The following is a 16,208-nucleotide window of genomic DNA, read 5'->3' as shown; positions in this document are numbered from 1 at the left end:
CGTTCTCGACGGCGGGGGTTCTATGTTACGTGCTATGCCGAGCATGGAAGATTGCGCCAAAAAGGCGGTGAAGACGACAATCTGGGCAGCGCTCGTGTTGTTGTTCTGCCATCTTGCCTGCAGCCGTCTCTCTCTGTATATATCGTGTAAATACAATTTTCCTATCCCTTTCGCTACTCTCATCCCCGTGGCAATATGAGACGCTGCACTTCAGGGGCTCCGCTCTGAAGGCGCATCATATAAACGTAGCCAATAAAGTTGTTCATTCTGTTTCTCTCTCTTTGCAAGTCGAAAGCGTAAGCCGGCCATCGCTCAAGGCATGGCTTCTTAGTAGGAATCCGACAACCGGTTCGAAATTTTGAAGCAGTTTGTCTAATTAAGACATTGTTATTTGAAGCAGTTAAAGCAGCGCTTCATCTTTTAACTTGGAACCTTGCAGTAACCGAAGACATTTATATATACATGTAGATCATAGCAAATTATTTGTGTGCTGCGAAATAGGGTGCTGTAGACACGCGTATTAAAGAATTAATTGATATTGCGACTGAAGGTTCCCACTTCATTAAGGTGGGCCCGTCGGCCAGGACGTCAAACCGCTTCTTACGTGCCTGTGCAGAATAGTGCTCTCCGATCATCAAGCACACATGTTACGGCGATAGTGTTTCGTGCCCCGTGTCACAGAAAATCTGGCGTCGACGTAAGCGCCGGCGTCGTCGCAGGAAATAATCATGCCGAACCCCATAATCCCGAAGCGCCCCGACCGGGCAGGCCCTTGGTGTGGCGCAAGGCGTTAGTGAACGAAAATTGATTTTCTCAAAGTAAAATTCGTTAGAAAAATCGTAAAGTACGACTTAACCACAACATACCGACGTAATAGCATCGGATTGTAATTTGAATATACGACAAGAAAGCCTGATAAGCAGCCAAGTATCTTTGAATGCTATCACGTTGCACTCTGTAAGGCGAAGCTTAGACGCCGACAGTTAGACAAATGCAACATTATGGCGTGTCTCACGTGTTCTGCAAGACTCGATTCGCAAATTCCGTCGCGTACCCACAGAAAACATCGCAGAATACCGCAGATACTATGAACCTTCCTTAAATTAGGATGCCTCGCAGAATTTGAGTTGTTCTATGCCAACTCTTGCTTGGCGTACATCAAAAATGACGTCGCGCTTAGAGCGAATGCCTAAAGACCCACGGGAATTTAGAAATGCCATTCAAGGTGGTTTGAAGCATATCGATTCACATGCACGTTCTCCTCCCTATGAGCAACATTTCAATGTGGCCTCCATATAATATATATAATGCCCATGTAATAATGTGACGTGCATGTGACACATATTGTATATTGTGTAATACCGACATATTGCTCTAATTCAAATCTCTTGCCCAGGTGTTTAGATGATACCATTACCGTCTCTTTTGCATTGAATATGTCTCCCTTTACATGTTCATTGCACCTCATAGCACACCGTCCTGCGAACAATTTTGGCAGCGAAGCTGTATATGTTTAGGTTCTGGCGTATCGCGTCCCTGGATAAAACGATGCGTAGTACACCAAAAAGGGTCGATCCTGGTGATGGTGCAGAAAGGGTCCAAGCTCAATGACACATACCCCTGTGGGCCCGGGGACCGGTAACGCGCCCTTGAACTGCCCTTGTCACACGTGCAACCCAAAGAGATAAAAACAATGGGCCTAAGCGATGAATGCTGTTTCCAAGCGTAGTATCTGACGATGCGTGGCGAAACGTCAGTGATAAAACGTAATAGTCTACCAACCAATAGCTCTGTCTCATTCTCTCTTGCCACAGCCATTCCCCTAGCGACGTCATCAGTTGCCCATTCCACTCGGTATGGGTAAAACCCGTGTCCCTCGCACCGAATAGGAAGAACGCACCTTCAAGGAGCGCAGATGCGCTCACCAGTGCAAATGAATCCGAAAGCGACGAGAAACCGAACGCGCAGCGGCCCAACGTGTTTCGGCCGATGGTGGAAGGGGGTGTGAATCTAGTCGCCTGAAATCGCTTTCACTTGCATATACAGCATACGACGTGTGGCGACGCAGCGAAGTTATGTGTTGCGTCTTTTCAACCATTTATCAAAACCACCAAATTTATATATATATATATATATATATATATATATATATACATATTAACAAAACGAACAGCTTCGCTTATCCTCCATCTTCACGTAGAGGAAGGGCTCTAATTTTTTTGTCCTATTGTGATAATGGCGCATAGACGCCTGTAGTGCCACATTCAGAAGTGGTTGTATTTCTTACCGGTTATCACAGAAAATGAGCTGATCTGAAGAAATCACCGCCCAATTAAATTAAGCTCTCCATAGAGATGGTCAAACAGCGAAGCTGAAACGCACTGGCTCTGGTGTTATCACCTGGGTTAATCCAGACTGTACAGTCTTTCTAATCGTTGGTTACACCTTTGTGTTTCTTAACGCGGTTACACACACGTTCGGCAGCCACGGAGAAAACGACGCCACTGACGGTATGCCCGCAGTCCGCCGTTGTCATAATGCTGCTTGCGATTCTTCAAAATTAAAATCTGCCTCTCACAGACGTTTAAGGGGGCTTATACCCCCTTAAACAATGGCTCGCACCCCCGTAAACGCGGCCTCCCCATTACGACGACAGAAGAGAAGTGAATTTCTGCGTTGGAATGATGAGCGGCAACGGAGCCATGGCTGTGGAAGAAGACGACGACGCTCGAGCCATTGCTGATGATGACAGTTTCTGCGTACAGGCGGCCGAGGACGAATCGGGTATTCATATACGAGCTTCGCTCTAATAGTAAAGGGGATTGCAGGCATAGGAAAACATATTTGTAAGACATAAATCAGCAATACTGGACGATTTATTCTATGAGCAATTGTGACATAACTCGGAATATTTCTGAAGAAGTTCGGCGTGCTATTCGCTTTTCAGTATTTGCACAGGTGCCACTGGGACCTGATCAGCGCGGTAAAGGCAGGGCGGAAGCGAACAGCGACATTGAACGCGCATCATGACATCATCCCTTAGCCTTGGTGCGGTTCGTATGCGTAAGTCTGACATGATTGTGTTGGAAGATGAGGGTGGCTATGCTGCCAGTGAGGGGCTTTGACCTACGTGTTATGTCGATAACATCTTGCAGGCCTTTACAATTTCGGTGCAGCAGCTTGGCTATCGCCATTGTTGACCTCCAATAGCTCGGGCAGCTCCGATACTCATTGAAATTAATTAGCATTGAGCTTTTGTAATGTGAAAAATCACTAAGTAATATAAGTTTGGATAAGACCATCATGTATACTCTATTCCCTTTGAATTCGGCCTTCATTGATTTGTAGCGCAAGCGACATCAACGCGATCGCTCTAGGAAAGAAGACGAGGTCAGGCGATGCCACAAGCGGCGCGTGAGCCTGGGTGGCGCTGGGGACCGAAGAAAAATATGCCGCAGTTTCGCCCGAAATGCGAAGCATCAATTGCGATAGCAAATTAGTAGAGAGATATACGGAGTAACGATAGTAGCTTTATCGGCTGCATAAATGTGGACACATTCGCTAACTGATTTAACAAGCGTGGTGTCAGCGCGCCCAAGCAAGCATGAATAGATCACCACAGACAACTACTGTGAAAACGCTGGCGTGAGCAAGGGCGGCCGCCGCAGCGAGCGAAGCTTCGTGCGGTCTATCGCTTCAACGGAAACCGAGCGGCGAAAGCACAGCGCATACAAAGGTCAGAGCCGTGGGGAGACCGCTTTCAAGATAAGGTGGACGCGACAGCCTGCATCAGCGCAAAGTACAAGTAGGCAGTTGTTGGCAGAGTAGAAGCCGCCCCCCCCCCCCTCCTACTTCCCGCGCTGCCTTCGCGCTTTCGTCCTTTCGCCCTTGCGCCTGGTTGCAAGATATGCATTTGACGCCGCAGCACAGCGTCGCCCCCCTCCCTCCCTCCCTTTCTCCCATACCCGCACAGCCTTTCGCGCGACGGTATATGTCGCGTTTGCTCTCCGCCATGCGTTCACTCTCCGTGAAAGCGCGCGTCCCCCCGCGCGCTGCGACCATTTTATCGCCCTTGGACTTTATACGGCACCTCAGGGCAACGACGACGGTGACGGCGACGATGGGCAGAAATCCGCTTGAAGTGTCCGTATAATTGCTATCGCAATAAAAGAATCCAAGCAGAGGCCCGTTCCGAACTCTCTGCGATAACGACACAGACACGCACATGTACCTCCTTGTGGTCGACGCACTTCCAGCGACCGTCATCGACGAGATTGCTGATGTTCTCCTCTAGTTCGCGCACAACCTCCCAGCGTCGCCTTATGGTGCATTCAAGGCCGCTACACTGGATCGTACAGCTACACCGGAACGCTCACAAATACCAAAGCTACTTTCAATCGAAGAGCTGGGCAATCAACGCTCAAGCCAGATACTGCGCCAAATGCTTAACGTTCTCGGCCCGCGCGCTTCCACCACGTATCAGCGCCCCCATACGTGAGCTATTTCTTGAGTGCTTCAGATGGTGCTGGCCACTGCTTAAACACATGATCTGTCAGAGCATTGGCCGACAAGGTGATGGAAGTTGCCAATCCACTTCCGCTGGTTGCTGCTGTGACGCCGGTGGTAGCGCGCACACTGCGCGTTCCGGCCAGACACAGCATAGCTAAATTTCCCGTCGCTGAGCTGCGCGATAGACTCGACGAACTCATGGTCACGACCACTCGTACGAACGTTTCTCCTCATTCCCGTCGTAATAGCCGATCTCCATCTCGTCAACGCGGCCCATCCAGCGAGAGCCAGCGCTGCAGTGCAAATCAGTGAACCATTCGATGGTATCACTGCCGTTTCGGTGCGCAAGCACGTTGCTGCCTTCTTCCTTGCACTTGGTCGGGAAACCATCCGGCCCACCGCTAACGGCGACGAGCGGTCACGATCCTACCCCATGTCGCCTAGTCTACGTGCACGATGAGGTCACAGCAGTATGCTGAGCCCGATGATGCCTGGTTGTAGCCGCGCACGTAGCTCTACGATTCGCTTCTTCAGCAGCGGTTCGTACTTCGCGAGGAGACACCATACCGTGTACCGAAGAGGTATACAAAATACGTGGCGCACATCTCACATCCCTTGACCCGTGGCACGGTACGTTGTTGTTGTTGATGATGATGATCATGATTGTTTATTGGAATCTTCAAAACGGGTTGTTGACAAATAGTAACCTTGTCTGCTTGAGTGATTGAACCAGGTCCAGTTACATGCAGCATGCAACTGCTATACGCAACTTGCATGTCGGGCGCTCTGCGCCCCTTAACTAGATGGCGCCACCATACTGGCTCCGAATCGCATTGATTGCGCGCCTCGTCTGAATCGCATCTCATCGTCTGCGCCTGCGCGCCCGCCTAGGGGGCGTTTATAGACCGTTTTTCCGTGGCTTGACTGCAAGTGCTTGCATGGCTCAGTGGTAAAGTATCCGACTCCCGCGCCGCGGGCCTAGGTTAGATCCCGGCGGGGACCGGGTACTTTTTTACGCATTTCCGGCGATAGCGGCTACTGTCACCAGCGGCGACGGCGGCGGACACCATCGTAAATTGAAATGGCTATTGGAAAGAGCCCATATCAGCTCAGGCTGCAAAAACCGTGGCTTCAATTCACGCTGTGAAGGTGGTTGGACAGCGAAGCTGTAAACGACACCCACAACTGATACCTATAGCGACGTCACTTGAATTCACACACGTGGCTCTACAAAGAGTGAAACAAGTGAAATGTACTTAACCACACCCTTTATTACTTCTCAACAACATTATATTCACGCTGTTCTTCTGGCATCTTTACTTTCCATGGTGACGTCACTACGTGGTTTCTATGCTTTGAGATGCTTTTCCACTTAAAGTAGACCACACAAGCGTAATATTTACCGGGAAACACACAGGGGAGAAGGAACGCTGTAAACGGCGCCCACAACGATTACCCAATGTGACGTCACTCGAATTCACACACGTGGCTCTACAAAGAGTGAAACCAGAGACACTGGTTTCACGAGCATTTTGAACGACGTCAACCCCTTTCGAAGCAGCTGCAAATCTAATCTTTACCGCAATGCGTCGGAGGGCGTTCCCATTGTGCTCACGCGCCTTATCATCCATCATGTGGTTTTGATGCTTGTTTTGTGGTTTTTCTTTTGAAAACGTGGGCTGAGCTGTGTGCTGTATGCCTGATTTCAAAGGAGATATGCTGTTTGTATTCAAGTTTTAGCCTGGCGTTATTAGCTTACGCTAACGACACGAAAATTTCTTTCGCTGGTAGAGATATACAGCTTCGCTGTAGAAAAAACATAAATATATAAACCTAGGAATATTTAAAACTAGGGTGTCCCCAGCTACCAGTCTGTGCATGTGTCGCGCAATCACTTGCCCGTGCTGTATGCAACCAACTGGTCAAAGTTGATTAACGTCAGAGTAATGTCAACATGTTTTAGTGAAATGCGTGATAACTTGGACTCTCGAATTAGAAGTCGCCATTTAGCATACTGAAACAACCATGAACATAAATGTTGTTCTCTTCGGTGAAGCCTATGCGCCCTGCCCTCTTTTATAACGGCAGAAAGAGAAGGCGATAACAATAAACTGCAGTGAGCGTTACCACGAAAACAAAAGTTGATTATATGTATTTGGTGGGGCTCAAGTCTGAGTAATTGTACGTTTGTTGCTTTGCATGCTTTGCGGTGAAGCCAGTCGCGGAGGATCGGGGCAGGACGGGAGCGAGCAGCGACTGTGCCCGAAGCAACGGGCCTTCCATCTACTTTTCCAGAGGGTGATTGCCGTAGTGGATGGTAGACATGGTGGGGGTAAGACCGAAGCGAACAGCAGTAGTGTCTGAAGCCACATGAGAATATCGAAGACTGTCTGCGCCCGGCTTAGGGGAAGGTCAAGCCTACCCAGTGCGGTAAGTTTACCTTTGCCACCCTGGAACTTAATTCACTCCTAGAATGTTCTGGCACTGGAGCAGTGCGGTCGCTACAACCTGTAAAACGGGCTCTGCATGTAAACTTTCTGGAGATTAACTTTTGTATACCTCTCCTCTCTGCGTTTTTTTTTGTTGCTATCACACTCTTTTACCCGGAACAGGAGGTATGATAGTTTTAAGGTCACGCTGTCTTCTACTGTACCACAAGAACTACTACAGCAATACTTAATTTGTTGTATTATTCCTACTATAATACAGGTGCTCATTGTTACACTATACTATACCATTACAACCTTGTAGCCCTCCTGGTGAATATACGAAGCAGGGCTTCAAGAACGAGAATTACAGCGTTTAATCTCCTGAAAGTTCACCGTGGATTATGAAGGACGCTGAGGTGGCGGTTGTTTACATCAGCAGGTAATGTCAATGCAGTCGGTCATTTGAATAATCCCTGGCATGCGGTAAGACAGCGTCCGAGGAGTTGCACGGCCAATAGTAGTATTTATTTCAACGCCATATCTTGTGTACCTCTTTGCTTGCTAGAACTGCCTAAAGCCTGTGAAAGGTGGTCTCGCAATGATCTTGTTTTTTTCTTTTGGTCGCGGTTGTTTTACAAAGCTTACGTCTGCGCATTGATATGACACTATACTAGAAATATTTAATAATTTAATACAGATAAAGCCAACTCATTTGTCTAAAAATAGTTGTGCGTACGTAGTCAATGAGTAGTTCACAAATTCCGGCCATGGCGGCCGCATTTCTTTGGGGGCGAAATGCGGAAACATCTGTGTGCTTAGTTAGGATTTAAGAGCACGTTAAAGAACCCCTGGTGGTCCAAATTATTACTAGGGTGGTCCTTATAATGAGATCGCAGTTTTGGCAAGTAAGACGTCATAATATTTTGCAATATAAGAGGACGCAGTCAATGGTATTCTGTAGGCAGTGACGTACCACACCCGGATGATTTTTCAACAGCGAATCTGGGGTGCGATCGCGCAAGCAGCTCGCTTTTCCGTTCCTTCGCTTGCCCACTCTGGATTGATCAGAATTGTGATTGCGTCAGCGGCCGTCAGAGATAGCGGGGCGGTACCGCAGATTTCCCACTGTGTGACGTAGCAGTCAAACCGAACGTGCGGAAAGCGAGCTCTTTGCGCGATCGCAGCCCTGTATAAGCCAGCCGTAATTTGTGGTTCGTATCGACAAACTGCCGCGCCGTAGCCATGGCAACCAGGAGGGTGGAGGAGGGCGGCGCGGCGCATGCGCACGCGGTCTCCTCCTCGCCAGCTCCCTCTGCTCCCGACCCCCGCCTCTCTTCTCTAGCGGCGCGCTGAGCCAAAGAAAAAAAAAAAGTCGAAAGCTTGCACTAGGCCGCGCGAACCTCAAGACACAGCGAAGCTGGCCGATTGATATCGAGCGGCTAGCCTCCAACGCGTTCGGCGTCGGCAAGCAACATCGTTCTTGGCACTGTGCCAACCATGGTTAGCCTGCCTGCGTTTGTGGCACTGCCAGGAACGCTGTCGCTCGTAGGCGCCGACGCGTCCAGTGCTAGTCACGCGAAAGGTCGGCAAAGGGAAGGTACCTCCGAAAATGATCGCTCGAAAATACCTTCCTACATGCGTAGTTACGTTAACGTTAACACCTAGCAGGAACCAAGTTTACAAGAGGCTTGTGGTTGGAATATATACGGCCAGGGACAATTACAGGGAAATGCCTATGTGGCTCCTTCCGAGATGCGAATGCGTCACACCACTAGCTGTCTTGAACCCCAGGCCGAGAAAAATACCTACCTAGCAGGAGCAGCCAGTAAGACTTCATGATCGACAGTTCAGCTGTGCCGAAGCTTTGCACGACCGAGTGCAAACTTGCCCGTTTATTTGTAATTGAAGCATCAATAATTATATAACATTATTTACCAACTTCTTATTCACTGAAGTTTGGGCGCCTGGGACCAGCCGGTCCCAGGCATTACTCGGATGTGGTGGTGGTGGTGAAAAATATTTATTAAACTGGTTGCAAAGAGGTGATTGGGTTAGGGCCTTATTGGCATCCTCCCCTCACAGTACTAGGTGGAGCCCCTATTCTGGGGCCCGATTGGCAAGCGACGCCGCGCGTGTCCGTTGAACCAAGGCCTTTTGGGTCTTGGTCTCGACAGCCGAGCAGGGCCGCCTGCCAGTCCTCTCTGGTGGGGTTGGGGTTGAGGGGGGGGGGATGGATGGGTTTGATTGGCACGCCCATACTGTGTGGAAGGTGTCAGCCACCTCCCCACAGAACTGGCACGCGCCGTCAAAGGATGGGTTGAAATGCTTCAGCACCGCCGGGCACCGTACAGTGTTGGTAAAAATTTTGATGAGGAGGCGCTCGTCAGCGCGATCCAGTCCCTTAAAAGGGGCCGCGTAACGCCGGTGCTCCTCCTTATAGTAATCGGTGATTTCTTTGAATGAAAGGGACAGATTGTGCTTACTTGGAAGAATTAACCCTGCTGAATGTTTGGCTCTGTGGCCACGTGAAAGAGGTGATGCATCGGTATTGGCGTTGGTCTGCGCAAATAGCGAGCTGTCGTTTTCCCTGAAGCGTGAAGGCGAATGCAGTGCGCAGCCGCATTGAGGCGGAGGAGAGTGGAATTGAGCAGAGTTATTTCTTACGAGTAACGCCTGGGACCGGTGGTGTCACGGATGCGTAATCATGCGTCTATTTTGCATTTCGCGCTCTTTTTTATAACGCGAAAAAAATAATTACGCGAGACAGCACACTGAAAACAACTAAATATGGTGCTTGAAAACACAATTATGACTTTGCTATAAATTTCTGCCATCAAGTCAACAACAAGGAAGTTCATTAAGTAATCTAATTATCGATAGTTCAATTACGGAAAAATACATCATCCTGGTTCGGTATGTCAGTGTTGGCATAATACCATTGGTTGCGTCCTCGTATATTATACAAGCAGCTGCTGCGCAAGAACAAGGCCAACGCACAACAGCGCAAAGCAACGAATCGGCGGAAGAGTTTGGAGCAACATAGAGTTTGGCTGACATTAGTTGGGACATTTCGTATAATAAATATTGTGTCCGATGTCACATGACCACGTAGGCTGCATTCCAATGTGGGATTTCTTTGTAATCTGTATAGACCATCGAAAAAAAAAAGGCTGCAGGAGATCCGGCGTGCCTTGTTGGAATCCATATACAGCGAAGCTTTCTGTAAATGCATAACGAGTGCTGAAACAAGTGTTTGTGTTTGCTCAATGTGAGTGCAAAGTGCAACCGACCACTTAATTAAGGTACTTTTTATAGAGGAAACGCAATGTCTTGTAAACGAACACGTGCAATATAACGGTTAATCAAATGTGTTCGTGGGGGTCACTTTGCTGTTATGACGCTGAAGTAGGAGCACACCTTTCTGCACCATATATTTAGGGTACCCCACCTTTCCCTTAGAGGCACAGATGCGGTCATCCTCGCGGTGGCGAGGTGGGGCAACGCATGCGCAAGGCGGTGCCATCTCCTCCGGTGCCCTTTCTCCCGTGTCATCGCGACTCTCCGCGTCGCCGCCCCCTCGCCCTCTCCTCCAGCGGCTAACGATGTGGATGCGCGGGCTAGCTTTCCCCACTACAAATTCTGCTGCTGCGGGCGAAGTCGTGTGACCATTGCTCTTAGATGGCGCCGCTCTCCCGCTGCCGTGTGCAGCTGCTTGTAGTTCTTGGTCAGGTAGTAGTGTCGAATGCAGCATCTTTGCGAACATGCATATCGGGCAAGCATGCATATCCTATAAACATGTATATCCTTCACACACATCCTGCACGCATATCCTGCATGTTTTGCTGCAACCTTGGGAAGAAAATGTTATTGAAACGACAACGTTCCTTCTGCTTTCGCGAGTTGTATTTGCTCTTCCGCCGATTCGTTGCTTTGCGCTGTTGTGCCTTGGCCTTGTTCTTGCGCAGCAGCTGCTTGTAGTTCTTGGTCAGGTACACTCTTAACACGGTAACGTTTACTAAAGGGGTATATTCTCACAAATTTGTGCACCTATAAAGAAAAGTTACGTAGTAACCTTTATTTAAGTAACCTTTAATAAACGGCATACTCTCACAAATTTGTAACCCATAAGTTGGACATAAAATTGTAACCTTTACTTAAGTAACGTTCAATAAAGGGGCATATTCTCACAATTTTGTGCACCTATAAAATAAGACTACGTGTACCTATACTGAAGGTTACTATATAGTTACCTTTAGTATAGGTACACGTAGCCTTTATGTATGTAACCTTTCGTGTAGGCATACAGTCTTGCAAGGCTTGACACGTGCGTCCTTCTGCGCATGTCCATGAATTTAGGACATTGATTCTTCAGCCAATGACCAAACTTCACCGCAATGCACTAGAGTAACTCACTGAGAAGAACTTCATAAAAATTCTAGTTCAAATGATCGGCCGAATTTCTACAAATTTCGGTTACCAACGTCAGGAGGATACTCGCTTCTGAAAATATAGGCCTTTAAGGCACTTAGTCATAACTTCTCTGCTGCGTTATATTAGCGCTTTGGTCAAGGTTAAAGCACTGCTATAACTCAGCAGGGAAATTACGACTAAGTGTCATAAAAGCTTATGTTATCGGAAAAAAGGTATCCTTTTGACTAAGCTAACGGAAAGTTGTTGAACTTCGGCTGATCTTCCGAAATACAATTTTTCTGAAAACGCTGATCAGTGAGTTACACTAGTGCCCTGCAGTGAAGTTCAATGGGTGGCCGAAAGAGCAATGTGCAGAATTCATGTGCATGCGCAGAAGGACGCGCGGGTGACAACACGCAAGACTGGATGCCTATACGAAAGATTACAAAAAAAAGGTTCATAAAAATGGCCGCAGGGGTTATGCCCTAATTTCTTGGACATGACTCATTGTCAAAAACTAAAAAATATTCAGGTATTAGGAAAAAATGACATTTTATTGCTGTGAAAACTTCATAGCGGCGACAGACAGCATTTTCACGATAGTCAATACATTTGGGGACAAAATTTTACTAATTAGCTTTTTTCATTTCTTTGGGGACATGTAATTGCATATTGAAGGCAGCCAGTACTGAAAGATTACCGATTTGCCATAATTGTGCCTGGCACCAATCTAGAGAAATAAAATCTGCAATGAAGTGCGTTGCTGTTTCAGTTATTCTTTCTGCACAGCCTGCAGCAAAATTCTGGAAATATCTCAGCTAGAACAGCAATGAATTTTATGGCATGTTTGCTGCAGAATTCTGTAAATACCTCAACTGGAACAGCAATGCATTTTATGGCATGTTCGCAGTATGTGTTTTTGAGACTATTCTGTGGCAGAATGCTTCCAGCAACCGGGTATCGAGTGCTGATTGACCAGCTCTGCCGTTAACCACGATTGTTTATTTACATGCTAATCAGTCAAACACTGCTAATATTCGTACTAATGATGATTATTCGAGTTTAGAGTTTATTGGCACAATTCGTACTAATGATTATTGCTGAAATTCTGTTGCGATGACTATAAAACTTGTTCCACAGAAATCAACATTTCGTCTCAAATTTTCTTTTTTAATATTCAAGGACAGGCTGGTAAACAACGTGTAAACTTTTGCCACCTTGCTATTTTACAGCGCAGGTCATTTACACAAGGCAGCTTCCATTAGTATAGAATGCACGTTGCATCAAGATAGTTGTACCTTTTGAAATAAGGTGGCAGATACTTGGTAATTTTGGAATAAATGTGCAACATACAAAATGATGAAATACACAGTATGTTGCTTTTGTATAGGTGAATGCATCGTATACAGGTTCGTCCCACAACATAATTCTTTGCTAAGGGCCATGTCGAAAGGTTTTTGCAAAAAGTATCCTGTCGTCATCCCATGATAGTGAGATTTCTAATAATTATATTTTGCACAAGTGGAAAGTATACCTGAAAAGGCGGCACATTTTAGAATGAATACGCATTTCAGACTGTAACATCTCTTGTATCGAAAAAAATTAGAGGTATGAGACGGCAGCACCCACATTCTGGAAATGCTGTGAGTAGCAGCTGTGAGAAGGAAAGCTGACACAAAACATTTAGTGAAAATGCCATGATTACTTTATTCGCATATACAAAACAAGGTAACTCAAAGCTTTCCCTTCACAAGCAAAATTACATTTTGCCTTGGTCTGTTTTCTTCGTCACGGCCAGGAAGCAGTAATGAAAAAACCTCTGAGTACAGCGCTCCCTGGCAGCACAAATTTCTACAGCATCACGAGGAATGAGGCAAAAAAAAGAGAAATATTGAAGGTTCGTGTACAATATGTTCAAATACAAATACATATAAGTTTCAGACTTCCACGAGGAGGACGATCTCATCCCTGTTGCGAGCACAATCCTGTCTCTTTGGTGCTAGTATGTCAGTTGCTAATTCTCCGATCTCCTTGCTGTGTAGTGGAGCCAACAACGACAGAAAAGTAATCTTACAATCTCATAGTTACGCCCGCAAACAACAGCTATTACCATGTAATGAAAGAGACATAAATAAACCACAAACAGATGAAAAACTACCACAGAACAAATAATTGAACACGCCTAAGGTGAATATACTCTTTTGTCTAGGAAATGTCGGTAACAATAAAAATGAAAGATTACAAAACTGAACGAAAATGAATTCTCAAGTCAGTTCGTACTCCCCTCCAGTACAAGTACAAAAGTCAACACCGCAATAATGTGACAGTTTAACAGTCAAAACGCAATATCAAGTGATTACAAACTGAACATCAGCACAAAACACGAGTTCCGTGCATGAGGTCAATGTTGTGCGTCCGCACAAAAGTGTAACATAAACTTGAGATGTAAGAATAACCAACACGGTGACTGATAGTGATAAAAAAATATTAAAACAACACTGTTTATGAAGCGAGCAAGTAGTTTACTTAAATAAAACTGAAGAGTGCGAGCATGAGCATGAATTGACGGTGAAATTTACGACACACACATCAGCAAATAAATAGTTGAACAGGAAGCATTGCTTACCTAGGTCACAGTTATTGCTGTCTTCGGCATTCATTACAGCAGTCACAACACAAACGATACTCACCATTCTCAGGTAAGCGAAGAACTTTTACCATTGGCCATCGGCAATGCGTCTCGTCGCAGCAGCCACGCAGCACGCCAAACATGTCCCTGCTCCACGCCCGGCGTCACGGCTTCTTTTCAGCGGCGCGCGCGCCTTTAGGAGTCCTTTTGGTAACTGTACCACCCGTCGCGAGTGACTCAGACACACAACACGCTTGGTAAGAGCACGCCACCAAATCGTAGAGCGGAAAAACGTGCTTAAAGCGATGAAACAAAGCGCGACACGACCGTTTCAAAACGACACCACCGGCAATACTCTTCCCGGCATGCATCGCGAGAGCTGCGCAATGCGAAGGAGATATGACAGCACTCATGTTTGGCTGAAGCTGAATCGCGTTTGATTACGCCCCGCATCTAGCGCAACTAAAGATAATAATCAAACTATAGTTCCGTCAAAGTATCACAGGACCATATATATATCAAGACGCTAATATTCTAATGTTTCAGGGTGTTGCTGTTCGTTTGTATTTATGTTTTCTCCCTGCTCATTTGGCCGGCCGCCATTGTGGCCTCCCACCGCGAGCGCACGTTCATCTCTCTACGAGACCTTACTGGAGCGGCTGTCGCCCGCTGTCATGTGAATGAAACGGCGTCTTTCTCGCGTGTTAGTGAGCGGGCAAAATTGGTGTGTGTCTGGCGTTCTCTAATGAACCCAACATTTGCTGTTTTTAGGAGCCACTCCCTTAATACGTCAAAAATACAAAAAAAAGAAAAGATGAAAAAAAAAAAGCGCGGTGGCCTCACTTGCAGCGTACAAGTAAGTCTGATTGCGAAGCATATTTCTCGCCCTGCGGATTAGTTATTCGACCTGCTCTACGCTTTGATTCTGTCGGTCGTCGAGATTTTACAATACTCTAGCGGGCGCCCACGTGCGACCTTCTGTGTGCGCCCGCTGTTAGTGGGTGTCGCGTTTCAGGAGAATGTAAAACAAACGCGAATATAGGGAGCATTGATACACAAGGAAATAGTAAAAAAATATTGGGTACAAATATACATTCAATCGCCATAATGCATCCGCTTTTAGTTTTTGTGCAGGTACACAAGTCAATGTTTTATACCACAGCCTAAAATGCCTGCAGCGGTAGCGGGGGGCTTTCCATCAATCACATTGAACCATAGTGATAATTCAAGCCACAACATCGTTCGCCACAATATTCTCCGATGTATGTTCACTGTTTCTGTGGCTTCCTTTTAAATTATAATGGCACGTATGCAGTAGAGATCAGAGATGAATGAATTGCTGCTGTCTCTCTTGAGCATACGCTCGTGCAAGATTTAAATTTCTTTTTTACATTGCGAAACCAAAGATCCCCACTGGTGTCAATAAAATATTAATTTAGTCCAACCTGCCTCATTCCCTCGGTCGCACAACATATCGTATATCGTATTAGTGCCGGCTAAAAACACCACATCAGGATCACAATACGACACAATAATCAGTAGACTTCCAATCCATACAGTAAATCCCCTGAGGCACGAATGCCAACTCGTTTAGAGGTTACAATATAAAGGTTACAAGACATTTGGCATTGCAGTAATCTTTAAAATATACGCTTCGGCACATGTACCTCTAGCCGCGACGGAAATTCATGAAAACAAAGACACAAAATTTTTTTAGTCACCGAGTAATCTTTATGATATAAGTTATTCGCCAATATAGGTTAACATAGACGTTACCATGCTAAGAGTGTAGTAGTGCCGAATGCAGCATCTTTGCGAACGTGCATATCGGGCAAGCATGCATATCCTATAAAGATGTATATCCTTCAGACATATCCTGCACGCATATCCTGCATGTTTTGCTGCAACCTTGGGAAGAAAATGTTATTGAAACGACAATGTTCCTTCTGCTTTCGCGAGTTGTATTTAATTTTCCGCCGATTCGTTGATTTGCGCTGTTGTGCCTTGGCCTTGTTCTTGCGCAGCAGCTGCTTGTAGTGCTTGGTCAGGTAGTAGTGCCGAATGCAGCGTCTTTGCGAACATGCATATCGGACAAGCATGCATATCCTATAAACATGTATATCCTTCAGACATATCCTGCACGCATATCCTGCACGCATATATATATCCTGCATGTTTTGCTGCAACCTTGGGAAGAAAATGTTATTGAAACGACAACGTTCCTTCTGCTT

At 46.5% G+C, this 16,208-nt stretch overlaps 1 long non-coding RNA gene across 1 annotated transcript in view; it reads left to right on the top strand.

Annotated features, from left to right (window-relative positions):
- The window catches only part of LOC125939748 (uncharacterized), a 73,247-nt gene that overhangs the window by 34,664 nt on the left and 22,375 nt on the right, over window positions 1-16,208 (top strand). Inside the window, exon 4 of the long non-coding RNA XR_007463117.1 lies at window positions 6,725-6,939. This is a non-coding gene — a long non-coding RNA (uncharacterized LOC125939748). The remainder of the gene's footprint in view (window positions 1-6,724; window positions 6,940-16,208) is intronic.

The sequence above is a fragment of the Dermacentor silvarum genome, chromosome 8, assembly GCF_013339745.2.
Source record: "Dermacentor silvarum isolate Dsil-2018 chromosome 8, BIME_Dsil_1.4, whole genome shotgun sequence".
Lineage (NCBI taxonomy): Eukaryota > Metazoa > Arthropoda > Arachnida > Ixodida > Ixodidae > Dermacentor > Dermacentor silvarum.
The sequence above is the reverse complement of the archived record's forward strand: the minus strand, read 5'-3'. Positions and strand labels throughout refer to the sequence as shown.